The sequence below is a fragment of the Eleutherodactylus coqui genome, chromosome 6 (assembly GCF_035609145.1).
Source record: "Eleutherodactylus coqui strain aEleCoq1 chromosome 6, aEleCoq1.hap1, whole genome shotgun sequence".
NCBI classification, from domain to species: Eukaryota; Metazoa; Chordata; class Amphibia; order Anura; family Eleutherodactylidae; genus Eleutherodactylus; species Eleutherodactylus coqui.
In genome coordinates, this window is record NC_089842.1 from 56,633,155 (window position 1) to 56,642,790 (window position 9,636).

Consider the following 9,636-nt stretch of genomic DNA (forward strand, 5'->3'; position numbering starts at 1 on the left):
TCAGGGGAGTTCTTCGCTGGGGTTCTCCCTTTCAGCTTAGCATAGGGGACGGGATTTCTGAAAAAGGGGTTTCCTACAATGAATGGCCTTTTCGCACACCCACCTGTCTATTTATTTCTGGTGCATTTTCTTAGCATGTAACAGCTGAGTTAGTATCTGTGGCTAAATATAAAGTCACATATTAGCCCATTTCACATATGTGACTACTACTGGAAGCTTCTCCATTAATGATGTCCATCTAACATGTTTTAATCATTGCAGTCAGACAAGTGGAGCTTAGATAGCCATTAAAGGGAACCTGTCTGCAATTATGAGTTCCAAAGACGAAAGTTAGGAGAAAGGAAGTTAAGTCAGGGAATGTGATTTTTTTCTATAGTTACCTTCCTCCGCGTTCCCTCACTGTATGCCCACAAAACCATCAGTGATTGCATACACCTGATTTTTGGGCGTGCGCACATAATGACAAGACTCGGCAACTCATTTCCTAATTTTAATTTATGGGACTCACAGGAGTTGACAGGTTCCCTTTAAAGGAACAATCCCATCTCATAAAGTGATGCCATATCTCTAGGATATGTCATCACTTTGTAATCGGTGGGGATCCAGCCTTTAAACCCTCACTGGTCTTGAGGGTGCGTTCACACGAACGTATATCGGCTTGGTTTTCACGCTGAGCCGATATACGTCCTCCTCGTGTGCAGGGGGGGGAGGATGGAAGAGCCAGGGGTAGGAACTAAGGCTTCCGCCCCCTCTCTGCCTCCTCTCCGCCCCTCTGCACTATTTGCAATGAGAGGAGGTGGGACGGGGTGGGGCTAAGGTCCATGATTTAGCCCCGCCCCGTCCCGCCTCTCCCCATTGCAAATAGTGCAGAGGGGCGGGAGCTCAGTTCCTGCTCCTGGGCTCTTCCATCCTACCCTCCCTGCACACGAGGAGGACGTATATCGGCTCGGCGTGAAAACCGAGCCTATATACGTTCGTGTGAATGCACCCTGAGAGTGAAGTTGCTGCAGATTTGATTCAGCGCCAATTTGATTAATCTGTACAGCTGCTATCCTGGTCTGTATTACATTGCCTTTTTATTTATGGATGTTCTTTGGCAGTCTAATATATAGTTTTTTAGGGTTTCCTGTATACTTACCTATCTCTGTACCTGGTTATCTGGGTCAATACCTCTGTGCTATGCATGTAGTACTATTGGACCTGGTGACCTCCACTAATCAATCTTAAACTTGTTATTTCAATGACATATATCATAATAAAGATGAATGAATTACTTATTTGAATGTTGTTCTGTGTCCTGTTTCATAGGTTCAGTATGCACACACTGCAAATTTGTCTCTTTAAAGCCACCTATAGGTAGCTACCTGGTAGATCTATGTCGGACCCACTAAAAGGCCTTGAAATATGACTAGAGATCTTAGCCAAGCCAGATGATCCTCCAAAAGGAAGCACTGTAGCGGTTGGCTGTGTGAGAAGATCATAGAATGGTAGAGTTGGAAGGGCCCTCCAGGGTCATCAGGTCCAACCCCCTGCTCACTGCTCACTAAATCATCCCAGACAGATATTTGTCCAGCCTTTGTTTGAAGATTTTCATTGAAGGAGAACTCACCACCTCCTGTGGCAACCTGTTCCACTCATTTACCACATCTGTCAAAGCGTCATCCTTTGGCAATAAATGCCGTAGTTCTCATATTAGACCGCAAATGGACAGTAGTGAACCAAATTCCTCAGCCTCCTTAAAGGCTTTATAAATGGAATTGAATGTGATTGATTATGTAAGAGAAATTTATTTAAAGACCTTTTTACACGAAACAATTATTGTTGAAAAGAACGAAAATGAACGATAACTGTTCAATGTAAACGCATCCGATGATCAAGCGATGAATGAGAAATCGTTCACTTTTCATTCATCTATTATTTTATGCTGATATAAAAATCATCCTTGGCTCACTCATCGTTTGGTTCCAATACTGATTGTTCAGTTGTTCTCATTCACTTAGGGTGCCTACTGGCGATATTTTTTCTTGCGATGAGCGAACGATAATTATGAAAGCAATGATTTTCAATGGTTTCATACTCATTTGCGATTTTTTTCTTAAGTCTCGCAGTGCAGAGAAAAAATCTGCAATATTGCTTAGTGTTTTCAATGGGGCTGGTGGCAGCAGTGCCAGCCCCATTGAAGACATAGGGAGTACGTCGCAGACTTCTTCCACAGCTGTGACAGCTATGGCAGAGGACTCCTTCATCCCCGCAGGGACTGCAGAGCTGTGGCAGAAGTCTGTGATGCTAACCCATTGCTTTCAATGGGGCCAGCGCTGCTGAGTTCTGGAGGTCGGGGATTGAAAGCGCCGGTCTCATTGGCTAGGCGCTCAGCCAATCACAGGCAGCGCTCAGCCATTGAATGACAGCTGAGCACTGCCTGTGATTGGTCGCAGCGCTCAGCCATTCATCAATGAATGGCTAAGCGCTGCCTTTAATTGGCTGAGCGCTCAGCTAATGAGACCAGCGCTTTCTGGGGGTGGGGATTTTTCAATCCCCAGCCTCCAGGGCACAGCAGAAGTCTGTGTCAAGAGTCGGTTCTTCTAGGTGAGTATAATTTTTTATTTTACTTTTTTTTTACCGCTTTGGCTGATTTGCAGGGAAGGGCTTATATTTCAAGCCCTTCCCCGAAAATCATCGCTGCGGGGGTTGACTGCAATCCACTGCTTTCAATGGGGCCACAGCAGTGCCGGCCCCAATGAAAGCAATGGGATAGCATCACAGATTTCTACCACAGCTCTACGGTCCCTGCGGGGATGAAGGGGTCCTCTGCCATAGCTGTGGAAGAAGTCTGCGATGTACTCCCTATGTTTTCAATGGGGCTAGCGCTGATGCCACCAGCCCCATTGAAAACAATGAGTGATATTGCAGCGCTTTCTCTGCACTGCGACGCACTTGATCTCGCATTGCTAGAAAAAATATCGCTAGTGGGTAGGCACCTAATACAGTAAATGTGAAAGAGTCAACAATGTATCTGCTGTATAAACAGGCTGCCCAAGCGAACTATGACATCGTGACCTTGTTCAAACAATAAATCATTGGTGTAAACGGACCCTTATTCTACATTACCGATTATAATATCTCTAGCAAGTCAAATAATATAGACGGAGGTTGCTTTTGTATGGAATCATAGCAAGTTTCTAATGTGAGTCACTGATAATCCTATTTGCTATTCTGTGAGTTATCTATATCATAGCTATGCCATTGTGAAACAGGGAATGCTGCAGATCCAGCCTATTATGCAGAAGCGGCGTGAGAAATGTTATCTCATAAAACATCCAAAGACGCTTGCAAATGGAGTCATTGATTTAATGACTGTGAGATTGTCTTCGGGTGCTTTTAGACGTAACGATTATATCATTCAGAAAATTGTTCAAATGAGCGAAAGCGAACTAGAATTGTTCGGTTTAAACATGAGTCAATGACTGAACAACAATGGAGAATCTTTCGCTTTTCACTTATTGTTCATTTTATGCAGGCATAATAAACATTCTTGACTCATTTACTTATCTTTTAGTTTAAACAGCAATAGTTCACTCTTTCGCATTCGCTAATATAGCAAATGTGAAAGACTGAACTATTCTCAACGATTCTCATTTTAACGACCCAACAATGCATTTGCCTGTCTAGACAGGCTGCAAAAGAGCTAGTGGTTTTGTCACTTGCTCGTTCAAATGAGAATCGGCTAGTCTAAAAGGACCCTTAGACATGCAGAGCCAAGGTGCTGCTAAGACACATGGCAGCAGCCTATTTATTAATGCCCATTTATATAGAGCGACGATCGCTCAAAAATTGCTAAAAAGTGATCGTTTGAGCAAGCATCGCTGTGTCTAAACGCGCGGCCATCGTGCTCTTTTCGTGCACTGATAGCTGATCGTTAAATTCAGGCCAACCTAAAAATCCTTATTCAGCCTTATCAGGATTTCTCCACGGGTAGTGCTGATAGCATTGTTTCCTGTCAGAGAACAAATGAACTGAAAGCAGATAAGGGCCCTCGGGCTATTAACTGCTTTCAGCTAAAGGCTTCATTTGCACACTAAAGTGCTATTAAGTTGCTCAGTAGCTACTTAATAGTTTATTCAAAATGATCTGTCGTTGAGCGATCTTTGAGCAATCATCGCTCCGTGTAAATGGACCTTTAAGCATGACCAGATAATGGCTGGCCATACACACATTAGTCAGCTGTTTTGTCTGACACCCCCATAAGCTCAGCCAAAGAGATGATAAAGCCATTGGCAGACTCTCATAGTGGCTTATCCACCCAAGAACAAAAGGATTGGGCAGTTAAAATCCAGCTACCCAATGCTTATCTCTTCATCTGCTATCATGGAGAGTGGGGAGACCATACAGATTAGATCATTCGGACCTACTTAAATCAGTGGGTTCTGCCACTATACATCTAATGCACTGTTCTACCAAACGTAATTTGAAAACTGAGCATGAATCAAAAGTAATACGTTCTTATTTCCATATGTTAATACTTAGTGAGGCCACCTTTGGCACTAATGACATCAGATACTCTCCGTGGCATACTTTTAATTAGGGTCTGATACACTTCAGCTAGAATTTCCCTCTATTCATCCTGCAAACATCTAATGAGTCCTCTGAAAGAAAATGCACACTCTTCATTTTTCCTGATTCCAGTTCATTTCAGAGATGTGATGTGCAGTAGAATTCTTTGTAGGCCAGTCCAGCAGTTGAACATCCATATCCTCAAACCAACATAAAACAGCATTGGATTGTGACAAGGTATGTTGCTGGCTATTACCAGAGTATTACCACTTTGTCAGCAGCACATTATTGTCTAGAATGTCAGGGTACATCTCCGTGTTCATGATTCTTGCCATTACAACCAAAGGACAGAGACCATGTCATGTAAATCATCCAAGACTATAACGGAACCGCCACCATACTTAACTGTTGGCACAACACACTCAGGCAAAAGGCGTTCCCCACGCATTCTTCACACCCAGGTACTTCCATCTGATTTGAAGATGGAATGCTCTTCCACTGCTCAACTGTCCAATGACAATGCTCCTTGTATCACTGCTTTGAGAGAACTCACCACATGTTTGCAGGGTGAATGGAGGTAAATACCAGCTGAAATGTATTAGATATTAGTAAAAAGTATGCCATGAAGAGTATCCAATGTCATTAATGCCAAAGGAGGCCCCACTAAGCATTGACATATGTAAATAACTACTACTTTAGACTCTTGTCCAATTACTTTTGGTAGGATAGTGTATTTATGGCCAGTCTTATTCCACAAAGAAAAGTCTTCAGTGGAACTTACTTTATAGATGTAGATCCCTAAATACATTGCAGTCTATATGTATAAATACTGACATGCTATGTTTTTCATTCGATTGAACCTTCACTATTCAGCAACCTTTGCCCAAAACATACCATATGAGCCAATACCACTTTGGCATTTTGTAATGTTAGCAAAATGTCTCAATTTCCCGCTGTCAGTCATTTGGGGGTGCTGTTAAAACAGAGAGTTAACCTAAAAAAACTTATGTTGAATTGTTAACCTAAGATGAACATTGGCTGATGATTGTTTAGTTGCCCATGACTGACCCAGAAGGATTGTCCCTTATGCAGGCTGAATTATGTCCTTGTTAATTATACTTATGCCTCTGTACTATATATTACACAGAGCTTCATTGGTGGCAGATATAAAGACATTCTTATAATAATCCTTGTCTTTTTCCGTGCCTCCATAATACGTACCATTTTATTTCCAGAGGGGTGTGGAGTTGGATGCTGTACAGTGTAACTCAGCAGTACTAAATCAGTCCTCAGATGCCACTGTACCAGAAAAAACTTCCAGAATACTTTTACTTACTGCCTTGGTTAGTCACTACTCACTCTGATCCTGCAGTTGGCACATAGAAGACTCAGGGCAAATGCGGTTGGTTTCTCCAAATGTGGTAATTCTGGCAAAGAACAAGTTATTTTGCTGGCCTGCACTTGTCGCTACACTATATCAATAAATGTGAACCTTACAGAGGAATAGGAGGTCAGTTTTAAAATCTAATGAAGACATGGGAATGTCAGTGACTGGGAGAGAGACTGAGAAAATCATGTGTCTTCTGAGAAAGCCAGATGAAATGACATGTCTGTTTTTTTGTCATACCCAAGGAGATACTGTGACTGCAGGGTGAGGGACCACTTTTTGCTAAGAATGTCACATCCATTTCTATGTGTATATCCAATCCATATGGGATACAGTGTATATGTGCTACATCCTCACCTGGCCTATGGTTATCCAGTACTAGAATAATTTAGCATTTATTGAACTCCTAGCCTTTAGTAAGTCAATGTTTGAACTCAATGAATATTGGAACTGGTAGAGTAATTAACTGGAGTAATTAACCAGAGCCAGCATGGGTTTGTTACAAACATGTCATGCCAAACACATCTAATTTCCCTTTATGACAGAATCACCGACTAGGTTGATCAGGGAAATGCGGTGGATATAGTATATCTTAACTTTAGTAAAGCATTTGACAAAGTATCTTATAGCATACTTATTGAAAAAATGACCAAATATGGGATTGACAAGGCAACTGTTAGGTGGATTCACAACTGGCTGAGTGATCATACTCAAAGAGTGGTCATAAATGGCTGCATATCCAAGTAGAAGAATGTATCAAGTGGGGTACCACATAGCTCTATCCTAGGCCCGGTGTTGTTCAACATTTTTATAAATGATCTGGAGGAGGGAATTGATGGGAAACTGATCAAATTTGCAGACGACAGAAAGCTAGGAGGGATAGCTAACACTAGGGAAGAGAGAGAGTATTCAAAAAGATCTAGAAAACAACAATTTCTCCTATTTAACAAGGAGAAATGCAAAGTCCTACATCTAGGCAAGAAAAATGAAAAAGGAACATACAGAATGGGAGGAATTGGGCTAAGCAGCAGCACATGTGAAAAAGACTTGGGTATACTCATGCATCATAGACTGAACATGAGTCAACAATGTGATGCAGCAGCCAAAAAGGCAAACACAATTCTGGGATGTATTAAGAAAAGCATAGAGTCTAGATCGTGTGAGATAATTATCCCTCTACTCTTTCTTAGTCAGACCTCATCTGGAATACTGTGTCCAGTTCTGGGCACCCTACTATAAAAAAAAAACATTGACAAAAAAGAGCAAGTTCAGAGAAGAGTTACCAGGATGGTAAGCGGTCTACAAATCATGTCCTATGAGGAATGGTTAAAGGATCTGGGAATGTTTAGCTTGCAAAAAAGAAGGCCAAGAGGAGACTTAATAGCTGTCTACAAATATCTGAAGGGCTGTCACAGTGCAGAGGGATCAGCCCTATTCTCATTTGCACAAGGAAAGACTAGAAGCAATGGGATGAAACTGAAAGGGAGGAGACACAGATTAGATATTAGAAAAAACTTTCTGACAGTGAGGATGATCAATGAGTGGAACAGGTTACCAAACAAAGGCTGGACAGACATCTGCCTGGGATGATTTGTTGAATCCTGCACTGAGCAGGGGGTTGGACCCGATGACCCTGGAGGTCCCTTCCAACTCTACCATTCTATGATTCTATTTTTGAGGTTTTAGTGTAGGAGACTAACAAACTAATCTGTGTTTCCTTATGTTCTTTGGACAAGTGCTAAACCTATTTTCCAAGATAGGATATGTAAAAACAACCAACAGATTTTCTAGTACATCTTTTTAGTGATGTCAGTCCTGTTGGACCCTATTGGAGTTGATGCCGAAAAATTCTGCTACCCATAAACTGAGTTTATATTCTGTCCAGGAAGAGGGTGAAGGGTGATCATTGGCCAGTAAAAGCAGGTTTTTATAAATGTTGGTTGAATGGCAATCCAGATACTGACGAGTTTGGTTAATTAATACTAATAGAAACTGGTCAAAAATTTGGTCAAAATTTGTTGCTGTGAGAATAAATTGTGAAATGAAGCAGGAAGAATTTTATAATGTACAAATGATTCATTGAGCAAAATTACTTTGGGGTCATATATAGCAATACAGAGCCTTATTGAGGTATGTTAAGACACAACAGTACATGTACGAGTAGACGAAAACACAACCTTTGATCCTTTATAAAGCAGCAGCAATAAATTACCTTTCATAGTGAAACTGAAAACATGCAGTTCTGGTTATCACTAGGTGATGTCGTGCTTTGTGTCACGTTGGCTAGTTGGTTATGTTTGACTTTCGCCGTGTCATATTCAGAAACTATTAAACTTCAGACCAGATGATAACAGAACCCTGAAGTTTATTTTCTATTTTAAAGCCCATCTGGTGTTTCTTTCTTTGAAGTAAACTAGTCTGGATTGAAGGGGTTTTCCGATACTTAAAAAAAACATTTACCCCCTCCCTGCTCAAAGCTTACTTGCCAATGAAAGCAATGGCGCCCAATGCGCCTGGTAAGTGCTTTACTATGAGGTCATGGGACCTATGATGTCATCTGGTCTTCTGGCTCCAATAATATCCATTATACAGGTCACATGGCCCTAGTATTGGAGAGGTCTGGGCCTGTTTTCGGGGTGTGATTGATGATGTTCCATTTCAGAACTTGACATTAGCTGCAGCAGTCGCATGAGTACACATCTATGTCAGTGCGGCAGCCAATGTAAACAGAGATATGCCAATGTAAACAGAGATATGCCAGTTTGTGCACCCATTCAGACACCATGGGCCCAGCGCATATACACCGAGGCCGCAATGCCATTGCCTCCCCTACCCTCCCTCTCGCTGGCTCACCTCCTCTCTCCTTCCCTCTGGCTGTTTGCAATGGAAGTGGGTGGGACAGGGCGGAGCTGAGCACCCGCCCCCTCCCCTTGTCTCCAGCCAGCAATGTGAGGGGTGAAGCTTAGCTACACCTCCGCCCCCTTCCATTGCAAACAGCCGGAGGGGAGGAGAGAGGAGGAGAGAAGGGGGAGGGAGTTTAGCAGTCACTGGGAGTTTGGCTCCCAGCAGCTGACATATTCCAGGCACAAAGATAGTTCCAGGACTATCTTTGCTGCCCAGCGCTATATTTGCCAGCCTGGCGCTTTTACGCCACGGGAATACGCCCGTGTGATCTGATGCATAGGAACCCAATGCATCAGATAGTAGTGTATATATCCGGCCTTGAAAATGGCGGCCGATATACACTCGTGTGAATAAGCCCTCAAGAAGAAGATTTGGCATTTATAAAGTGCTACTATTTTTCTTCTTGATAGTCCCAAAGGCTAAGGAGAAAGTTATATGCTCTATTACTGTCTCATATTGGGAGAGACTGTGTATCTTAGAGATACTGATCCTTGCACGCGTATTATCAGTTGCAGAATCAGCAGATTAGGAAAGGTGTCTATTCTGCAATACCTTATCCATATTTTATTCACTATTTCCTGATCATTCGCCTTTAGGGGAACAGGTATATACAACAGACAGTACATGTAGTTCTGCTACATACAGATAACAGTCATAAGGAATTGCATTGAATTTATAGATGATGCTCCAAATGGTGCTCCACAGTAGGGCACCTAGGAGAGAATAGCTCCATCACATAGTATCTGATTGAACATGGTTGTGTATACCCTCCATGTGGACAGAGGTACAGTTAG